This window comes from Aquarana catesbeiana, linkage group LG10, assembly GCF_042186555.1.
Source record: "Aquarana catesbeiana isolate 2022-GZ linkage group LG10, ASM4218655v1, whole genome shotgun sequence".
NCBI lineage: Eukaryota > Metazoa > Chordata > Amphibia > Anura > Ranidae > Aquarana > Aquarana catesbeiana.
Window position 1 is genome coordinate 217,264,538 of NC_133333.1, and position 22,916 is coordinate 217,287,453.

Below are 22,916 nucleotides of genomic sequence, written 5' to 3' on the forward strand. Positions count from 1 at the left end.
CCTGCAGCACCTCTCCCCGGAGGCCTAGTAGTTTAGAAGCATTTATTTGAATGGTGGACTACTGTTCCCAGCCAGCCCAGCTTGCAAATCCCTCAGGTCACATCGATTTGACACAGATCCCTACAGTTTCTTCCTCTGATCCAGTACTCCCCATCATTCACCGTGTGAATGATAAAGACTTTGCTAATGATGTAGAAGCAAAGTTCCCTCACAGACTTCCTGGCACATCCAGCCCTCCACTGTGGTAACACTCACCGACCTGTCACTGCCCTGAGTTCTTGATGAGGAACTTGACCGGACCATGCGTTCCGACAGCTTCACCTGCCCCTCTGCTCCAGGTGTTCTTTATCACTGACCGTGTGATGGCAAAGACATTGCCAATGACCATGTAGAGGCAAAGTTCCTTCACAGCTCTCCCCAGGCCTCCTCCTGCAATCGGCTCACCCCCCCAGATGGGGATGCCCTCCTGCTGCTGCCTAGTATTCCATTCCTCACTTCACTCAGCCGACATCTCCCTCCAGTGGCATGTTACCTCAGCTTATATAGGAGGCCCGACCCCTGCCAATACCAGTTGGGGATTGGTCAGGACTCCCACACAAGCTGCCTGTCACTCCATTTCTAGGCCCTGCCTCTCTTCCAGAACATTCTCCCATGAAGCAGGGGAGGCACCTCAGAACTAGAGCACAGGTGGTCACACCCACTGCTACTCTGACCACTCCCAGCCCCCAGATCAAAACAGACAGGCCTAGCTTCCAGCATAGGCCTGCCTAAATTTGCCTGTGTTGACAGTTCCTAGTAAAAACCTTTTACTAGCACCTACCTATTGGTAGAGGGTGCTGCATAAACAAGGCAGATCGCTATTTTGTCAGTAAGGAAAGCATGGATCCTGTGTTCCTGCAAAGCAGGGACATAAATCCATGCCTTCCCCAAGAAAAAGCACCTCCAACACAGTACACAAGCTAGACACACAGTTAACCCTTTGATTGCCCCTGATGTTAACCCCTTCCCAGCCAGCCTGTCATTAGTACAGTGACAGTGCATATTTTTAGCACTGATCACTGTATTAGAGTGACTGGTTCCTAAAAAAAGTGTCAATTAGTGTCCGATTTGTCCGCTGCAATATTGCAGTCCCGCTATAAGTCGCTGATCGCTGCCATGACTAGTAAAAAAAATACATTTAATAAAAATTCCCTAAATATAATTCCTAGTTTGTAGACGCTATAATACCAATCAATATACACTTATTGGGATTGATTAAGAAATTTGATCTTTTAAATTTTTTTATTGTATATGTTTTATAACAGAAAGTTAAATTTTTTTTTTTTTCAAAATTGTCGGCCTTTTTTTTTTGTTTATAGTACAAAAATGTAAAAAAGCAGAGGTGATCAAATACCAACAAAATAAAGCTCTATTTGTTGGAAAAATAGAACATAAATTTTATTTGGGTACAGGGTCATACAACAATTGTCAGTTAAAGCAACGTAGTGCCGTATTGCAAAAAATGGCCTGGTCATGAAGGGGGGTAAATCTTCAGGAGCTGAAGTGGTTAAAATAAACCTGCCACACGAGAAATACAGGGCCACCTATAGCTGGTACATCTTTCAGAAAATGCTAGTTTCCTGACTGCTATACCGACCCACTGACTTAAAAACATTTTGAGTCACTGACCTGCAACAGGTATACAGATCAGAAAAGTCAAAGAACACCCAAAGGCCTCATCTGCATACCTGTTCCAAGTTAGTGATTCAAATGATTGAAGGCAGAGGATCAGCACAACAGGCAAGCACAACTAGCATTTTCACAAGAGGTCAGAAATAGAACCCTCCATGACAGAAATGACATCATTGGTTGCTACAGCAATGTTGCGCTGCCCACACAGCTTCCTGGGTTGCTGACAGGAGTACAGATAGCAGCTGAGAGAGCTTGGAGGAGGTGAGGCGTTCTCCATCCTGGCTGTACACAGGAGTTAACACAGGATCGCTCAGATTGGAGTGATCCTGTGTTAATGGTAGACGGACATACATGGCTTGATCAACCACCCACCATTCTTCTCCCCAGATTGCTCCTGTCTTGGCAACAGAAATTGTGGTTGGGGGTGGTAACCAAACTCTGTATAGTCCAATCTGAGTGATCCTGTGTACACACAGTAGGGAGAGCAGCTTGGAGGGGTGGGGGGCAGTGGTAGGAGCACAGCCCACACTTCCTCCCGGCCATATCCTCCTCTCTACTGCATTTGTGCTGGGGGGGGGGGGGGGGGTTGGTTTGGGATTTGTGCTAGAGGGGATATGTGCTAAGAGGAGGGATTTGAGAAGGGGAAGAGGATTTGTTCCGGGGGAGGGGGAAATTAGTGCTGGGGGGGATATTTGAGCTAGGAGGGGGAGTTTGGGAGGGGGTGGATTTGTGCTGGGGGGAGGGAATTCATGCTAGGATGGTGGGAATTTGGGAGGGGGAGGATTTGTGCTAGGAGGGGGATTTGGGAGGGAAAGAATTTGTGCTGGGGGGGGGGGGGCGGGGGGATATCTGTTAGCAGGGGAGGATTTCAGAGGGGGAAGGATTTGTGCTAGGGAGGGGGATTTAGATGGGGGGAGGATTTGTGCTGGGTGGGATATTTGTGCTGGGGGGGTTGGAACGGGGGAGCATTTGTGCTAGGAGGGGGAATTTGGGATGGGGGGATTTATGCTAGCAGGGGGATTTGGGGGTAGAGGATTTACAGCCTTTAGACCACTAAAATCTGCCTCAAAAACTACATTTTAGGGCTTGTTAACACCAGCTGCAGTGCAGTAACGCATAGGAAATCACGTGTTTTTCCACACCGCACAAAAATGCGCTGCCTTAATGGCACCCCCACACAGCTAGCAAATGTGCATGCATTCATACCTGCTAAAATGCATGGTACCGCAATTCAAAAATCATACCATAAATTTTTGTTGCATGTTTTATGCGCATAGAACAACCCATTTAAAAAGTGCGTGCTCAGATGTACCTCCTGGTGTGAATAAGCCCTCAGACTGGTGTGCCCCTAGATTGTGTACATTTCTAAAGGGTGCCTTGACTGAAAAAAGATTGAGAATCACTGCTTTAAAGTTTACGGTCAATTCTTAATATGTAACATTCCTGAGAAGAACAGCAGGTGGCGCTTAAATCATATCTTATAAATGAAACCTGTACTGTGGCTGTATGCAATCTTCCATAACTGACTGCTTCTTAGGACAATACAAGTTTCCTTGCTGTCACGCTAATCGAACAACTTTATTATTTCCCTACCTGACTTGGAACACATATGCAGATTATGACTTCACTCTGACTATCCTTATCTGCATACTTGTTCAAGGTGTGTGTTTCATAATCTTAAAGCAAAACTAGAGTCTCTTCTGTCATGAAAAGCCTACCTATGTTTTTTTAAAACAAGGGTATACTTATGCTTTAAAGTCATCACCACATTGGTGACACTTACTCTGAACCCTTTGCTTTGTAAGACCACTTAAAACCTCTTTGACAGCTTACAGGAGGGGTCTCCACACTTTCTAAACAAAGGGCAGAGAAAATTGAGTACTGTCCGTGATACTTTTTTTATTTGCACTAACATACAATTTTTCAGGACAAGCTTTCGGGGGATGAACAAAGGGCCAAATTACCGTCTCCAGACTTTAGGGAGGCCAGACTTGGCCAGTGGAAGCAGAAAATGTCCTGGCATCAGTAAGAACAAACAATGCATCAGGCTTGGTTGCCAGTGAGAGTAATGCCGCGTACACACGGTCGGACTTTTCGTCTACAAAAGTCCAACGGACGCTGACGGACTAAAGCTGGCTGGTAATCCGATCGTGTGTGGGCTTCTCCGGACTTTCAACTGACTTTTTCAGCCTCAAATCCGACGGACTTTAGATTTGAAACATGCTTCAAATCTTTCCGACGGACTCGAGTCCGGTCGAAAAATCCGCTCGTCTGTATGCTAGTCTGACGGACAAAAACCCACGCTAGGGCAGCTATTGGTTACTGGCTATCAACTTCCTTATTTTAGTCCGGTGTACGTCATCACGTAAGAATTCGACGGACTTTTGTGTGATCGTGTGTAGGCAAGTCTGTTCGTTAGAAAGTCCGCCGCAAGTCCGCCGCAAGTCCGTCGAAAGTCCGTCGAAAGTCTGTCGGACAGGCTGTCGGACTTTTGTAGCTGAAAAGTCCGACCGTGTGTACGCGGCATAAGAAAATAACATAGCGCCTGTGGACAGTAGGAGGAGGAATAATGCCTCATCTTTGGCATTGGTGGGAGGAATAGTGTCCCATCATTGGTATTGATGGGAGGAATTATGCCCCTTCATGGGTGTCAGTGGGAGAAATAGTGCTCCATTGTTGGTGAAGGTGGGAGGAATAGTGCCCCATCATTGGTATTAGCACATAGTACATACTTAGTACATAGTTAGTAAGGTTGAATAAAGACACCAGTCCATCCAGTTCAACCTGAGTGAGTGTGGGTGCGTGTCTACAATTGCCCCTATCCCTGTACATTGTGTATCATTAAGATGCTCATCTATTATATTATTATTTATTTAAGGTACCCTTATTGCGCCGTCAATTTTTCGCAGGGCTCCACAAATACATTGCACACACTGGTGGGAGGAATTATGTCCCATCATTGGTGTGGGTGGAAGCAATAGTGTCCCATTGTTGGCGTCGGTGGGAGGAATAGTGCCCCATCGTTGGTGTCAGAAATTGTGCCTCTTCATTGGTTTCACTGGAAAAGAATAGTGCCCCATTGTTGGTGTAAGTGGAAGGAATAGTGCCTTGTATCAGTGGGAGGAATAGTGCCCCAAGGGCTGGATACAAAGGGCCACATCTGGCTGGTGGGCTGCTGTTTGGAAACCACTGGCTTACAGCAAATACACAAGCTGAACAGTAAAGTGGTTTAATTTCAAAATAAGCTGATTTTTTTTCATAGACTGGAGTTCTTTAACCATTTTAGCTGCAGAAGATTTTACCCCCTTCATGACCAGGCTATTTTTATGCAGTTTTGCACTGAGATAATTTAACTGACGATTGCGCAGTCATGCAATTCTGCACACAACCAAAATGTAGATCATTTTTTTCACATAAATAGAACTTTCTTTTGGTGGTATTTGATCACCACTGGGTTTTTTATTTTTTTGGTGATTTTTGCAACCCAATATTTTGAGGAAAAAAAAACAATATTTTCTACATTCTGCTATAAAATATATCCAATTAAAAAAAAAATAAAAAAATCAAATTTCTTCATAAATTTTAGCCAAAATGTATTCTGCTAAATGTTTTTGGTAAAAAAAAATTCCCAATAAGTGTATATTGATTGATTTGCATGGAAGGTATAGCGTCTACAAACTATGGTATAGATCAGTGTTTCTCAACTCCAGTCCTTAAGGGGCCCCAACACAGGGCCGGTCCTACCTTGGGATCCGGTGGGACCATAGGTCCCGGGCGCCACATTCAGAGGGGCGGCAAACTCCCACCCGCCAGCCAGCTCGGTCCGCCTGTTCGCTACTTATTTCACGGGGACCGATCGGGCTTATGTACTCCCACTTCATGGTGACTGGAACGCGCGATGGGGCGGACGTGATGTCATCAGCTGGAAATGATGGCCACGTCGCCTCCCATGTCTTCCATCATTTCCGGCTGATGACATCACATCCGCCACAGCGTGCGTTCCACCGCTACCAGGAAGTTGGAGTACACAAGCCTGATCGGTCCCCTTGAAATAAGCAGCGGAGCGGGCGCAGTGTATCTCTCCTCCCCTGTCCACAGAGTCCCTTCTTGGTCTGGACACGACAGCCACTACAGTGGGCATCAGGGCCGCTGTTAGAAATTATGGGTCCCCGTACATCCTACCTGACGGGGCCCCCTTTGTTCCGGTGGCAAGTGACACACATCTGCTGACAAGGGACACGCATCTGCTGACAAGTGACGTGGCAAGTGACACACTGCATCCACTGACAAGTGACGTGGCATGTGACAAGTTGCATCTGGTGGCAGGAGACAGTGGCAAGTGACACACTGCATCTGCTGACAAGTGACGTGGCAAATGACACACTGCATCCTCTGACAAGTGACGTGACAAGCTGCATCTGGTGGCAGGAGACAGTGGCAAGTGACATGCTGCAGACAAGTGACGTGGCAAATGACACACTGCATCTGCTAACAAGTGACGTGGCAAGTGACACACATCTGCCGACAAGTGACGTGGCAAGTGACAAGCTGCATCTGGGGGCAGGAGACAGTGGCAAGTGACACTGCATCCACTGACAAGTGACGTGGAAAGTTACACGCTGCATCTGCTGACAAGTGACATGAGAAGTTGCAACTGATGGTAGGAGACAGTGGCAAGTGACATGCTGCAGCTGCAGACAAGTGACGTGGCAAGTGAAAAGCTGCATCTGCTGATAAGTGACATAACAAGTGACAAGCTGCAGCTGCTGACAAGTGATGTGGCAGGTGACACGCATCTGCTGACAAGTGACATGGCAAGTGACAAGCTGCATCTGGTGGCAGATGACATTGGCAAGTGACACGCTAAGGGCTGCCACTGATTCTGCATTATGGTGAGTTGAACAATTTAATTTTATATTACAATGTAATAATAGAAATAATGTTCTTCAATCATCCTGACACCATAACAATGGTGCCGGGATGATTGAAGCGCCAATACCAGGTGTTTGGAGTAAACCTGGCCGGTCTGGATGAAGTCCAGGGCCATATTTTTGTCCCAGTCTAGCCCTGGACAGAGCACTCGCTGCCATACTCACACAGTGCACGGTGGACAGTCTGTCTGAACCCCCCACCACCGCTGACTCTGACTAAACCCCTCCTCCCCAAGACCACATCTGCCTCTGACTGAACCCCCCTCCCTACCACCACATATGCCCCTGACTAAACCCCCCCCACCACCACCATTACCGCTGCCTCTGTCTGAACCCCCCCACCACCACCTCCTCTGTCTGAACCCCCCCACCAACACCTCCTCTGTCTGAACCCCCCTTACCACTACAGCTCCATTGGACAGAACCCCCCACCACCACCACTGTTGCATGTAAATCTGACTTCCTGATACATTTAATTTTAGCTTTAATTGTCATGATATAAAATAATGGATATGGGGGCCTTTTGGTGGGTATGATTTTTTTTTTTTGGAGGGGGGGCAGCATTTTATTCTTGGTCCCAGGTAGCACAATGTCTTGGGCCGGCCCTGGACACAGAGCATGTTGGGGTGGCACAGGGCAGGTTGGGGTGGCACAGGGCAGGTTGGAGTGGTATAGAGCAGGTTGGGGTGCCACAGGGCAGGTTAGGACTCTATGCAGTGAGAGTGTGCTGTGCAGTAAATTACAGCATGCCTCATGCCTGCAGATGAAGACTCGGGCGGGTCTCCTGTGTCCTCGCCCCTATCTCCTTCAGCAGTGGGATCAGCCTGTGTGAAGGGGTCTGTGGGAGGAGTGGAGGACAGCTTAACCTGAAGGGGGAGAATCATCAAAGCAGACTTTCCATGGCAAAAGGAAGGTCAGATTTTTTCCAGGCCAAAGACAAATGGCCATTTATTAACAAACCATCTGACCAAAGAAAAAACAATCTTGGCCCCTCTCCCCTGATGCTCCTGGAAGGCAGGGGAGTTGTCACTATGCCTCCTGCCAGAGCATGGAGCATGAAATAATAGTGCATTTTTGCAGGATTTTGGGGGTCAATGCTGTGACGGAAGGCACAGTGATGTCATCCATGCCTCCTGGAAGTGTCACAGGCAGCGGCAGAGCTAAGATTTTTATTCTTTTTTGTAAAAACATTTGTGTTGGGGGTGGGGTGTCAGAAGAGCAGAACTTCCATTTGCAATGGAAGGTCCACTTTAAATGTGTTATGGGAGACATTGTTTTAAGCTAAACTATACTCACCTCCTTTCAAGAGTTGTGATGTCGAATAGCTCCCTAACTGCCACCTACAACTCTGCCCTGCATGATCTCCCACCATACTGACAGGCAGCACTGGAATAACGTAACCCATAGGAGCGCATTCATCCCAGTAGGTGCCGAAAACCCACACTGAGCTACTCATGCACAGCTGATCATACACTGTAAGGGCCAGTTCACACCACATGCAGTCCAGTGCGGTTTTTTTTCTGCATCAAAAAGGCATGGAAAGTAGGTTAAATGGTTTTCAATGGCAAAGTTCACACCAGTGCTTGCAGTTCCAGTGCATTCCAGTTCCAGAAAAAAAAGTAGAACATGCTGCATTTTTTCTGCACTGGACTGTACTGGAACGCTGTAAAACGCATCAAAAAGGCACTGGAACGCACCGGAACGTACCTAAATGCACCAAAAACGCACTGCAACACACTTGTCCTTATTTAAGGTTAAGAAAAAAGAGGGGGGGGACTGGACTGCATCAAAAACGCACCTAAAACGCATTAAAAACGCGCATGCAGAAAAGCACCTGGAACACATCCAGACTGCGTTTCTATGGTGTGAACTGGCCCTAAAGGAGACTGCAAGTCAGACCCTGGCTAATGAAAGTAACAACAGGTACTTTGTGGTGCATGCCATTAGGGAGTACTTTAACCACTTGCCGAACAGCTCACGTACATATACTGCGGCAGGTTGGCTCTCCTGCGCGAACCGTCGTACCTGTACGTCAGTCCGTGCAAGGATAGCGGGCGGGAGCGTGCCCGCAAATCTCACAGACTCGATGTCCACCAGCGACCCGTGATCGCTGTGTACAGAGGCAGAACGGGGGGAGGGGGGGGGGGGGCTTTGGGACTGCCTATGTAAACAAGGCGATTCCCTGTTCTGCCTAATGACATGTCAGAACTACTGCTCCCTGTGATTGGGAACAGTAATCTCTGTCATGTCAAAGTGAGCCCATCCCTCCTACAGTTAGAACACACTTAACCCCTTGATCACCCCCTAGTGTTATGCCAGGGACATTTTTACACTGATCACTGCATTTTTATAGCACTGATCAATATAATAATATCACTGGTCCCCAAAAAGTGTAATCTGAGGTCAGATTTGTCCGCCGCAATGTCGCAGACCCACAAAAAATCGCAGATCACCGCCATAACTAGTAAAAACATTAAAAAATATAAAAGTCCCTAAATCGATCCTGTAGTTTGTAGAGGCGATAACTTTTGCAAAAACCAATCAATACGCCTATTGCGATTTTTTTTTTTTACCAAAAATATGTAGAAGAATACATATCGGCCTGAAATGATGAATACGTTTGTTTTTTTTCTATTTTATTTTGGATATGTATTATAGCAGAAAGTAAAAAAAAAAGTTTTGTTTTTTTTCAAAATTGTTTCTTTTTTTCTTTATATCTCAAAAAAAAAACGCAGAGGTGATCAAATACCACCAAAAGAAAGCTCTATTTGTGGGAAAAAAAGGACGTCAATTTTGTTTGGGTACAGCGTCACACGAGCACGCAATTGTCAGTTAAAGCGACGCAGTGCCGTATCGCAAAAAATGGCCTGGTCGTTAAGAGGGCAAATCCTTCCGGGGCTGAAGTGGTTAACAAGTATTACGTTTAACAAGTTTAAGGTTACAGACCAGTTTACTTTAAATGTAACTTAACAGAAAACACTCCTGACAGGTATAAAGTGCAGGCACCTAAAGGGGGTCTACAGATACTTGTGGCAGCATTCAATATAAAAACGCTAGGGATTCTAATCAAGCATTGCTCCAATAGATCCACTGACCCAACATTACAAAGGGATGTATCACCAGGTGATGAGAAATTGGGAGAGGACAGGCAGAAAGCCTGTATTTTTACCTGTTTTTTTTTGTTTTGCTGTTAATGTGACAGTCATCATCATAATCACTAGGGTGTGATCCATGCTTGTAATGGTTTGTGAACCTTGGATGTGTGTAAATAATCAGCATGAAGTGTTTTGTAGTCACCATATAGGTGACAAACAAGTCTTGAAGAATATAAAAGTTTGTAAAGGCTTATTTACACTTGCAGCACTGTCTACCCCCACACCTTAGGATTGCTTTTCAGAGGGCGATCAGCCATTCATGAGGTGATACTACGCTTCCTGAATGCCCGCTTTTTTCCCCCGCAGCTGCACGGGGATTTTCTACGTAAATACTAGGGATATACCAATATAGTTTTTGTCGGTGCCAATACGATACCGATAGCAGATATTTTGTACATTTAAAAAAAGTTTTTTTACACTGTCATTTTACATTTTTTTTTTGTTTTTTATCACTGCTATTGCTGTCACAAGTAATGTAAACATCCCTTGTGATAGTAATAGGCAGTGACAGGTACTGAGAGATTGGGGGTCTATAAGACCCCAAACCTCTCCTCTGCACTTCAAAGTATTCAAAACTTCAAGATCGGCATTTTTGAATATTTTGTTTTTTAAAACTGGCGCCTTTAAGATGCCAGTAATCCGGAAGTGATGTCATGACCACTTCCGGATTACTATAGCTGAGACCCGAATGAAGCATCGGCTTTGTTCGGGTCTTCGGCTGATTGCTTGGTCCTCCCGGTGGGATGGGAGAGCCCGGGCGAGGGGCGGAAGGCAGGGGACGTCCCCTCTTGTTGCTTATAATAACAGCCAAGTGGCTGCTGAGCCGCATCTGTTGTTATTACAATAAAGCAGACCGTCTGTTCTAAAGAACGGTACCAGGGTGATGCATGCAGCTGCATGCATCACCCCGGTAAAACCCCTTAAAGCAGGGGTCTCAAACTGGTGGCCCTCCAGCTGCTGCGGAACTACAAGTTCCATCATGCCTTTGCCTGAAGGAGTCATGCTTGTAACTTTCAGCCTTGCATAGCCTCATGGGACTTGTAGTTTCTCAACAGCTGGAGGGCCGCCAGTTTGAGACTCCTGCCTTAAAGCAATATCGGTAATATCGGTCAGTTTTTTGACCGATACCGACACTTCTAAAAAAGTTAATATCGGCCGCCGATAATAGGTCGATCCCTATTGAATACCACACTGATAGCCAAGCATTTCATTTGAATGGGTCGCATTTGTCTGTGGCACTGCCTACTGAATGAGACATGGGGCATAAGTTTTGCCATAGAGGCAAATCAAAGCATTGGGGTCGCAGCATGTGTAAGACCCTGAGTAGCCGTATTATATCTTTTACGTAGGTCGAAGGTGGGGGGGTCTAAAAACGTAGCTCAATCATCTGTTTTTACCATTCTCCTGCCCACTTCTGTGAACAAGGCCTAACATATGTAATTTGTGATCTCTCTTTCTGAAAATACTGTCTCACTGTCACACAGATCCTTTGGCATCACTACTTTCATAGTCACTGATCCACTACAAGTATGAAAAACAGGTGTGGTCTTTTTACTGAAAATTATAGTTGCCTGGCTGTGCTTGATTTAAACACTTCTGAGCCACAGATCCAAGACAATCATGCAGCAAACCTATCAACTACCATTTTCAGGAGGATGTGTCAGTGAGAAGGAGGTATGTGCATTTCACTCAGTACAGCTTTTGTTTAAAATATACTGGGGGTGCAACGGATCATCACCGATCCATGATCCGAACGGTTCAACCTGTTCGGATCGGCACACATGCGGATCCGCAGGGCACTCCGCTGCCTCGGCCTTAGGAAAGGCCGCGGCTTTGGCCTAGCTCCGGAATGGCGGCCATCTTGGTACACCCGGCGGCAGCGGTGTATTGTCATATTCCGCTCCCCATCGTAGAATGCTCCGGAAGTGATGTTCCCTCGCTGCCATCTTGCTACACCCCACACTCGTCCACAGTAAGGATACACTAAGAAGGGGGAAAGCGGACATGTTGTTACACCCACCGGAGTTTAGCATTTTACATGTATTTATAACAGTAAAGTCAGTTTATATAGTGAAATACAGGACTTTGAACTCCGTCAGACTGCTTAGATGTTGAATTTTAAAAGCAGCAAACTTCTGTCAGATTAGCAAACCTGTGAGATGAGCAGGGTTGCCGCTGCTTTTAAAATTCAAGATCAAGTAGTCAGAGGGAGTTGTAAGTACTGTATTTCACTATATAAACTGACTTTATTGTTATAAATACGTGTAAAATGCTAAACTCCGGTGGGGGTAACAACATGCCTGCTTTCCCCCTTCTTAGTGTATCCTTACTGTGGACAAGTGTGGGGTGTAGCAAGATGGCGGCGACAGAACGTCACTTCCGTAGCAAACTGCGATGCACAGTGCAAAATTTCTGGCCGCAACGTCACTTCCGGAGCATTTTATGATGGGGAGCGGAATATGACAATACAGCGGCGGTGAGCTGCGCGCTGACATCATCACCCCTCAACTCAACCCCACAACTGGTGGATCTGATCTGGCCGGCTTCTATTCCGTAAGGTGTGGAGTGGGGAGTCTGTGGATTTTACAGCAGTGGGGAAGATTGTGGATATTACAGTGGGGGAGATGTGGATATTACAGTGGGGAGATTGTGGATATTACAGTGGGGTTATGTTTATTTGTCTTGTCTTTTTTTTTTGCTGATCCGAAAATGATCCGATCCGTGATCTCTGATCCGAGGTACGATCCGAACCATGAGTTTTTTTATCCGTTGCACCCCTAAAATATACCCACCATGTAATCCGCCTCCCTCAGTCATATTAGCATGGGATGGATACGCAAATTAGCGTTGTTATGGTCATATAAGTGCAGGTGCAGATACACATATTAGTGTGGGGATACACATATTATCCTGGCATAGAGCTGCACGATTAATTGTTAAGAATCGTTATCGTGTTTTTTTTTCCCCCTTGCGATCTTGACAAAGTATTTCCCAATTCTTTCTATGCAAAGAATTCTCTCTGCTCTGCTGAAGCCCTCAAATGAAAGGAAAAAAAAAAAAAAAGGGGGCAGTCTGCCAAGAATCACAACATTTTTTAACAGTGAAATAAATAATAAATAAATAACAGTGGAACTTAAGTATAAACATTGTAACAATTTGTCCTTTAGATCAAAGGAATACACTTTGGTGTGTAAATGAGGGAAGTTTAACCACTTAAACACTAAACATTTCTGACATTTGTTGGTTTCAAGTTAAGATCATTTTTTTTTTGCTAGAAAATTACTTAGAACCCCCAAACATTATATATATATATATATATATATATATATATATATATATATATATATATATTTTTTTTGTTTTTTTGGTTTTTTGGTTTTCTTTCTAGTAGAGACCCTAGAAAATAAAATGGTGGTTGTTGCAATATTTTATTTCACACCGTATTTGCGCAGCAGTCGTTCAAATGCAATTTTTAGGGAAAAAAATTACTCTTTAATGAATTTAAAAGAAATAAAACTAACCAGTAAACTTAGCCCAATTTTTTTGTACAATGTGAAAGATTTTACGCCGCGAAAATCGTGAGAGAATCGTGATCTTTTTATTCTAAGCAAAAAAATTGTGATTCTCATTTTGGCCAGAATTGTGCAGCTCTATCCTGGGGCCAAAAAAATATATAAGCATGGTGGTACTTAGCATGGGGATACACATATTAGCTCAGGAGTGGATGCATATATTAACATGGCCATACAAATATCAGTGTGGGGACAGCTACATATTTGCTTGAGGATATAACTAATACTGAGGGGATGTACCTATTGTCACAGGCTGTGTAGAAATGATTTATGCTATATTAGTGTAGAGATGCAAACACTAGAGTGGGGCTGGATATATATTGGTGCAAGGGTGAATACAAATTCTACAATGGAGGCAAACACACATCTTAGCATGGTGATGCATATGTTAGCACAGAGGTGGATATACATATTAACATGTGGATACATACTGTATATAAGTGTGGGGGCTGACATTTATTTGCATGCAGATACACACAATGTGGGGATGCACAGGGGTAAATACACATATTAGTGTGGGGGCAGATATACATTAGTGTGGGGATGACATATTAGAATGGGAATGCACATCAGATGTTGGGCAGATACACATATTGGTATGGGGGAAGATACACATGCTAATGTGGAGCGAATACAGATATTAGCACAAGGTTGGATACACATATTAATGTAGGTAAAGATATAAATATTAACACAGGGATGGAGATGCACAAATTAACACAGGGGCAGACAGACACATATTAGTATGGGGATGACTATACAGTATTAGTGTGGAGGTGGATACATATTCACGCACTATTGTTTCTATGTGTCATTACAGTTAATCGCATTTATTGATGAGGAAAAAAGCAGGTAACTGCACATACTGTGAACAGGCCCTTACAGAGCTCCTTGTATGTTTTTCCATGATTGGCTACTGATGAAGTCACGTGGGCGTGACGACACACATAGGGATTGGGCGATAAGAACACCGGAAGTGACGCAGGAGGACGAGCTCGGCGCTCGTGGATTATATGTCCGTTTTTATTGATTTAAATGCGAGTAAAATAGCAGCCGTTTTTAATATACTTTTGAAAACATACTGCACTATTGGAGATCTTTTCCTTGTATATTACCACCGAGGGGAGTATCGGGGAGGACCCCCAGGAGTCTGAAAGCGGAGGCTTTCCATTCCCACAGTTCCACAGGCTGTGTTCACCATTGTATACATTCCTGGAGGTGGGCGGAGATATTTGGACCCCTAGAGAGAGACCCATTTGTCTAATGCTGTTACCTTAGGCCCCTTTCACACTGGAGCGGTTTTCAGGCGGTATTGCGCTAAAAATACCGCCTGAAAACCGCCCCTAAACAGCCTCCGCTGTTTGTTCAGTGTGAAAGCCCGAGGGCTTTCACACTGAAGCGGTGCGCTCGCAGGACGGTAAAAAAAGTCCTGCGAGCCGCTTCTTTGGAGCGGGGAAGGAGCGGTGTATTCACCGCTCCTAAACCGCTCCTGCCCATTGAAATCAATGGGACAGCGCGGCTATACCGCGGTAATACGGCTATAGCCGCGCTGTACGAGCGGATTTAACCCTTTTTCGGCCGCCAGCGGGGGTTAAAACCGAACCGCTAGCGGCCGAATACCGCTGCAAGAACGACGGTACAGCAGCGCTAAAAATAGCGCTGTTGTACCGCCGACGCCCCCACCGCCCCAGTGTGAAAGGGGCCTTACAGCAGTAAGCTAGAGAGCACTGAGGTGTCACAGCAACTATAAATAGACCCCAGTCACCTTACTCTGTCCTTGGAAGAAATAGTTCTTCTATCACCTTCACTTTATTTCACAATGTTGTGTCTGGAATTGGACTTTTATTTTGTTATACAGTGGGGACGGAAAGTATTCAGTCCCCCTTATTTTTCACTCTTTGTTATATTGCAGCCATTTGCTAAAATCATTTAAGTTCATTTTTTTTCCTCATTAATGTACACACAGCACCCCATATTGATAGAAAAACACAGAATTTTTTGCAGATTTTTTTAAAAAAGAAAAACTGAAATATCACATGGTCCTAAGTATTCAGACCCTTTGCTGCGACACTCATATATTTAACTCAGGTGCTGTCCATTTCTTCTGATCATCCTTGAGATGGTTCTACACCAGGGATCCTCTAACTATGGCCCTCCAGCTGTTACAGAACTACACATCCCATGAGGCATTGTAAAAACACTGACATTCACAGACATGACTAGGAATGATGGGAATTGTAGTTCCTGAACAATTGGAGGGCCGTAGTTTGAAGACCCCTGTTCTACACCTTCATTTGAGTCCAGCTGTGTTTGATTATACTGATTGGACTTGATTAGGAAAGCCACACACCTGTCTATATAAGACCTTACAGCTCACAGTGCATGTCAGAGCAAATGAGAATCATGAGGTCAAAAGAACTGCCTGAAGAGCTCGGAGACAGAATTGTGGCAAGGCACAGATCTGGCCAAAGTTACAAAAAAATTTCTGCTGCACTTACGGTTCCTCAGAGCACAGTGGCCTCCATAATCCTTAAATGGAAGATGTTTGGGACAACCAGAACCCTTCCTAGAGCTGGCCGTCCGGCTAAACTGAGCTATCAGGGGAGAAGAGCCTTGGTGAGAGAGGTAAAGAAGAACCCAAACATCACTGTGGCTGAGCTCCAGAGATGCAGTCGGAAGATGGGAGAAAGTTGTAGAAAGTCAGCCATCACTGCAACCCTCCACCAGTCAGGGCTTTATGGCAGAGTGGCCCGACGGAAGCCTCTCCTCAGTGCAAGACACATGAAAGCCCACATGGAGTTTGCTACAAAACACCTGAAGGACTCCAAGACAGTGAGAAATAAGATTCTTTGGTCTGATGAGACCAAGATAGAACTTTTTGGCTTTAATTCTAAGCAGTATGTGTGGAGAAAACCAGGCACTTCTCATCACCTATCAATACAGTCCCAACAGTGAAGCATGGTGGTGGCAGCATCATGCTGTGGGGGTATTTTTCAGCTGCAATATAACAAAGAGTAAAAAATTTAAGGGGGTCTGAATACTTTCCGTCTCCACTGTATATCAGTCACTGCACATTTATATGATTGACATGTTTGTGGTCACTTTTGCACTTTGTTGCTATCATTAGTCTTTGCACTTTTGGATCCTTGTGAATGTACTTTATATGTTATTGGTTTTATTTTCACATCTATATTCATATTCACCATTTTTTTGATATTTGACAGTGCAACGCCATCACTTTATTATTGTACCTTTTTAGCCACGGATTTGCTAATCAGTGTTTGCGGCAGTCTAGTCACACTATTTATTTAAAGTAGCGGAGAGTATCATCTATATTCATCTTCTTCCTTTACAGCCACTTTGAGGCTGGGTTCACACCCATGCGAATTGGATGCAGGTTTCCCCACATCTAATTCGCACGACAGGAAGGAGATTGTGACCGGCTCTCTACGGTAGTGCTGTGTGTCTTTGGCTCCGTTCCAGGGCCGAATTCAGGCAAAAATTAAGGCATGATTCATCCCTGAAATGGAGAACAGGGGTGTGAACCCAGCCTAAAAGGTTAGGTAACCTTTACCAAAAATTTGCCTATCCAGATAGGGAACGTCTGTAGATAAAAACAAACTGTGCAGTTTGGAGCAAAGTTGAATATTGCCCTTGCTATAGGTCAGTGATGGAGAACCTTTTTGAGCCCGAGTGCCCAAACTGCAACATAAAACCAACTTATTTATTTCAAAGTGCCAACATGCATCGCCATGCAGCACATCGCACGTCTCCATCACACTGTAAACTCCTCTCTGTTGTCAGGCCGCCACATCACATCAGTGAGCTACATCACATTATACATCACCATGTAACTCATAGCACAGCTCCCCACCATGCATCACACCCCTCCATGCTGTCAAAAGCCAAACTTGGGGCCACCATATCAAAAAGGTTGACCACACTGGTGTGGACCATTTACTTACCTCATGAAGCCTGACTGGAAAACTCCCAGAATATTGCTAAGAGAGAGACTTATGCCGTGTACACACGGTCAGACTTTTCAGCTACAAAAGTCCGACAGCCGGTCCGACAGACTTTCGACAGACTTTCGACGGACTTTTGGCGGACTTTCAACGGACTTTCTAACGACCGGACTTGCTTACACACGATCACACCAAAGTCCGATGGATTTGTACGTGATGACGTACACCGGACTTAACTAAGGAAGTTGATAGCCAGTAGCCAATAGCTGTCCTAGCGTCGGTTTTTGCCTGTCGGACTAGCATACAGACGAGCGGATTTCTGGGTCCGGCAGAGTTACGACGTAAAGATTTGAAGCATGTTCCAAATCTAAAGTCTGTCAGATTTGTGACTGGAAAAGTCCGCTGAAGGTCCAGTGAAGCCCACACACGATCGGATTGTTCGCCGGATTAGGTCCGTCGGCGTCTGTCAAACCAGTCCGGTAGAAAAGTCCGACCGTGTGTACGCCCCATTAGTTGTTCCTGTTCATCCTCACCATCACAGGAGTGAGCTCTTTCTCTGATTCAGTCCCGGGTTCACACATATGCGATGCGGGAACCAGCCCAATTCCTGTGCGGGTTTACCACATTGTATCTCACTCACAGACAGTTCACACTGCTCCCGGCAAACCACTGTGGGTGTCAATGTAAAGTTAATGGCACCCCCAAATCAGTTCGCAAAACGCAGTGCGAACTGTGGAATCGGATGGAATTGGATCGCATGGGTCTGAACACCGATTCCAGTGCGGACCAAAAAAAGGGTCCTGCACCATTTTGGTGTAAATGCATTGCAATTTTAGCCATACAGTTTGTATGGCTGAATTCACATCGCACAGACATGGCATGTGATGTGCACAGTAACTGGGTGTGAATCACATGGGATGTCTGGTATCGCACTAGTGTGAACCCAGCCTCAAACCCCCTCACATAATTTTTCTCTCCCCTGATGTAGTAGCTCTGAGCTCAGCATTTGAGTGATCACTCCTGTGATGGTGGAGGTGAGCAGTAACACTAGGAGTCTCCTGGCAACGTTCTTAGCAACATTCTAGGAATTTTCTAGTTAGACTTCATGAGGTAAAGTACATAAATCGCCTACACCTATAGCAAAGGAATTAATCAACTTTAGTCAGAACTTCACAGTTTGTTTTTAGCTACAGACGCCCCTTATCTGCACTTTTTTGGTAAAGGTGAACTAATCCTTTAACCGCTTAGTGACCACCCCACACAGATATACTGTGGCAGGGCAGCCGCTCTGTGCCAGATTATGTACCTAGTATGTGATCTGACACTTCCGGGTCTGGGGCACGCACACACCGCCGGTGACCCGCTCCCACTGTGATTGGACACAGCAGGAGCCAATCAGCTGGTCCAGCTGACCCGATGTCCGCCGATTGTTTCGGAGAGCAGCGGTCTGCCTGTGTAAACAAGGCAGATCACCATTCTTTGAGAAGGGAAGACAGAGATCTTGTGTTTCTGCAGGAACACCGATCTCTGCCTTTCCACAGTACAAGCCCCCCCCCCCCCCCCACACACACACACACATACCGTATTTATCGGCGTATAACACGCACCCCAAGTTTAGGAGAGAATTTTAAGGAAAAAAACTTTTAGGAGGGAAGTTTAACCGCTTGGCATCCGCGCTATAGCCGAATGACGGCTACAGCGCGGACCTACATTCCCGGGAGGACGTCATATGACGTCCTCCCCTGTGCACGCTCCCTGCGCGCGCCCAGCAGGGCACGCGCCGGGCGCGTTGTGATCACCGAGTCACTGAGACTCGGCTGATCACCGATCTGTGTAAGGGGCCGGTCCCGGCCCCTTACCATGTGATCAGCTGTCAGCCAATGACAGCTGATCACATGATGTAAACAAAAGATCGGTAATCGTTTTTTTTTTTTTACTCACGCTGACAGCGCGAGTAGAAAAAAAAGCCGATCACCGGATCGGATGTGAGGGACATCGGTCCCTTAGTGGAAGAGGCACATCTGCCTCATCAGTGCCCAATAAAAGTGCCACCTAATAGTGCCCACAGTGCCACCTAATAGTGCCCACAGTGCCACCTAACAGTGCCCACAGTGCCACCTAACAGTGCCCACAAGTACCACCTATCAGTGCCCACAAGTACCACCTATCAATGCCCACCTGTAGTGCCAATCAGTGCCACCTGCCAGTGCTGCCCATCACTGCCACCCATCAGTGCCCATCACTGCCACCCATCAGTGCCCATCACTGCCGCCCATCAGTGCCCATCACTGCCGCCTCATCAGCGTACATCAATGAAGGAGAAAAATTACCCGTTTAAAATTTTTTAAAACAAAATATAAAAAAATAAACTTTTTTTTAAAAAAAAATTCAGTTTTTTACATTTTTTTAATAAAAAGTAAAAACCGCAGAGGTGATCAAATACCACCAAAAGAAAGCTCTATTTGTGGTGAAAAAATGATAAAAATTTCATTTGGGTACAGTGTAGTATGACCACGCAATTGTCATTCAAAGTGCGTCAGCGCCGAAAGCTGAAAATTGGTCTGGATAGGAGGGGGGTTTAAGTGCCCGGTAAGCAAGAGGTTAAGGAAAAAAAACGTACATTTAAATGCCCATCAATGCAGCCTCATCAGTCTGCAGCCTTGTTAGTGTCATTGCAGCCTTTTCAGTGTCAGTGCAGCCTTGTCAGTGCAGCATTGCCCCAGTGCAGCCTTGTCAGTGCAGCTTTGCCCCAGTGCAGCCTTGTCAGTGCAGCTTTGCCCCAGTGCAGCCTTGTCAGTGCAGCTTTGCCCCAGTGCAGTCTTGTCAGTGCAGCCTTCCCCAGTGCAGTCTTGTCAGTGCAGCTTTGCCCCAGTGCAGTCTTGTCAGTGCAGCTTTGCCCCAGTGCAGTCTTGTCAGTGCAGCTTTGCCCCAGTGCAGTCTTGTCAGTGCAGCTTTGCCCCAGTGCAGTCTTGTCAGTGCAGCTTTGCCCCAGTGCAGTCTTGTCAGTGCAGCTTTGCCCCAGTGGTCAGTGCAGCCTTGCCCCCAGTGTCCATGCTTGATCGCCGCCGACATACACATAGCTGCATGTTTTAAATATGGCGCTGCGGAGTTTGGAGGGACTCGGCGCCGGCGGAAGTGAACGAACGCCACTGAGATACACATACTCGAGTGTATTCGGCTCTTCTCGTTGCCGCTCACAGTCCCCCCAGTCCCGCCCTATGATGGACATAACACAGGTCCAATGGCGGGACTGGGCGTGACTGTGAGCGGCGCCGGAAAGAGCCGAATACACTCGACTATGTGTATCTCGGCTCTGAGCAGTCACTGTGATTTCGGCGGCGCTCGTTCAGCTCCGCCGAGTCCCTCCAAACGCCGCGGCGCCATATTTAAAACTACTCGCTATGTGAATGTCAGCGGCGATCGCCGCCGATAGCTCACAATTAGCGGGGATCGGCGTATAACACGCACCCACGATTTTCCCCTGATTTTAAGGGGAAAAAAGTGTGTGTTATACGCCGATAAATACGGTAGTTAGAAAACACTCCCAGAGTACACATTTAACCCTTTGATCCACCCTGATGTTATCCCCTTCCCTGCCAGTTTCATTTATACAGTGACAGTGCATTTTTTTTACTTAGGAGGTTATTTACTAAAGGCAACTCCACTTTGCACTACAAGTGTACTTGGAAGTTCAGTCGTTGTAGATCCGAGGGGGACATGCAAGGAAAATAACAAACAGCATTTTAGCTTGCACATGATTGGATGATAAAATCAGCAGAGCTTCCCCTCATTTCAGATTTACAGCGACTGCACTTCCACATGCACCTTCAGTGCACTTTAAAGTTCACTGATAGTGCAAAGCGGCTTTGCCTTTAGTAAATACCCCCTTAGTGTCAGGTTTGTCCGCCGCAATGTGGCAGTCCCGCTAAAAATCGCTGATCGCCGCCATTACTAGTAAAAATAAACAAATAAAAACACTCCATAAATCTATCCCATAGTTGGCAGACGCTATAACTTTTGCGCAAACCAATCAATATACACTTATTTGGATTTTCTTTACCAAAAATAAGTAGCAGAATACAAATTGACCTAAATTGATGAAGAAATTCGTTTCTTTACATTTTTTTTTATGTAGTGTTTTATAGCAGAAAGTAAAAAATATTGTTTTTTTTTTTTTTCAAACTTTTGCGCACACCAATCAATATACGCCTATTGTGATTTTTTTTTATCAAAAATATGTAGAATACATATCGGCCTAAACTGATGAATAAATTTGTTTTTTATATTTTAATTTGGATATGTATTATAGCAAAAAGTTAAAAAAAAATTGTTTTTCTTCAAAATTGTCGGTCTTTTTTTTTATTTATAGTGCAAAAAATAAAAACGGCAGAGGTGATCAAATACCACCAAAAGAAAGCTCTATTTGTGGGGGGGGGGGCGTCAATGTTATTTGGGTACAGCGCCGCACGAGCGCGCAATTGTCAGTTAAAATAACGCAGTGCCGTATCGCAACATATGGCCTGGTCAGGACGGGGGTAAAACCTTCCGGAGCTGAAGTGGTTCCACAATTTGTCATAGTCCCTCTCTTCCTGTCTTCATTGTTTTCGGCTTGTCCCGCGTCCCCCCCCCCACCCTCCATGTATCACCTCACAGACAGCCCATGAGGAGACCATTTTCTATAAGAAATGTCACCACATGCAGGTGGCCAGTGTCAGGTTCTCATCAGATATACATAAAATGTCCTTCATGTCACTCCACATAAATAAAGACTAAGAGAGGGAGGGGGCCGTTTCTTTTTACCTCAACTTCTGCACTGTGTTCTTTTCCTTACTGAAGAACAAGTCAGAAAAGGACAGCATGAGAGTCCCTCCGTCCACCGGGGAGCCCTGATATCAATGAAGGCCTCCCCTTCCGCGGCCGCCTCAGTACCGGGCTCCGCTGAGGTCTCCCTCCTCCAAGTTCCCGCCTATTTTGCTTTCCTGCCGCCTCACAGGATTCCTCGCTTCCCGTGCACTCTCCCGTCTGTACTTGACACGGCGCAGGCGCCAAAGCCGGCAATGTGGCGCCAGCTTGCGGTATACTGGAAGAGGGCGCTGCCCGTTTCACTTGACCCTCAGTCGCCAAAGATACTCTGGGGGCGTGGTTACTCCTCTACCTCCAATCCAACGATACCTCATCCGAGAGGGGTGGGTCTGTCTGTACTCTGTGATATGGAATCACACTCATTGCACTTATATCATCTGTATCAGAAGAACATTGGCTTTTACTGCCATCTATACTCGTATATTGGAGAGCAATTGTTCTCATTGCCCCCGAATCCTTATTATATTTGTCATGGGGTAAATTGTGCTTACTCCTCCTAGTAACAGATCTATTGGGGAAGAGGGGGGTAAATTATCATTTCTGCTCCCAGTTGTTACAACTGTCATGGGGTACATTGTCCCTACTGCCCTAATACTAGATCTTTCAGAGGGTGCATAATCCTTACTGACCTTAGTACTAGGTCTGTCAGGGACTATATTGTCATTTCTGCCCCTGGTACTAGATCTGTCAGGGGTACATTGTCCTTATTGCCCCTGGTGCTAGATCTTTCACAGGCTACATTGTCCTTACTGTCCCTTG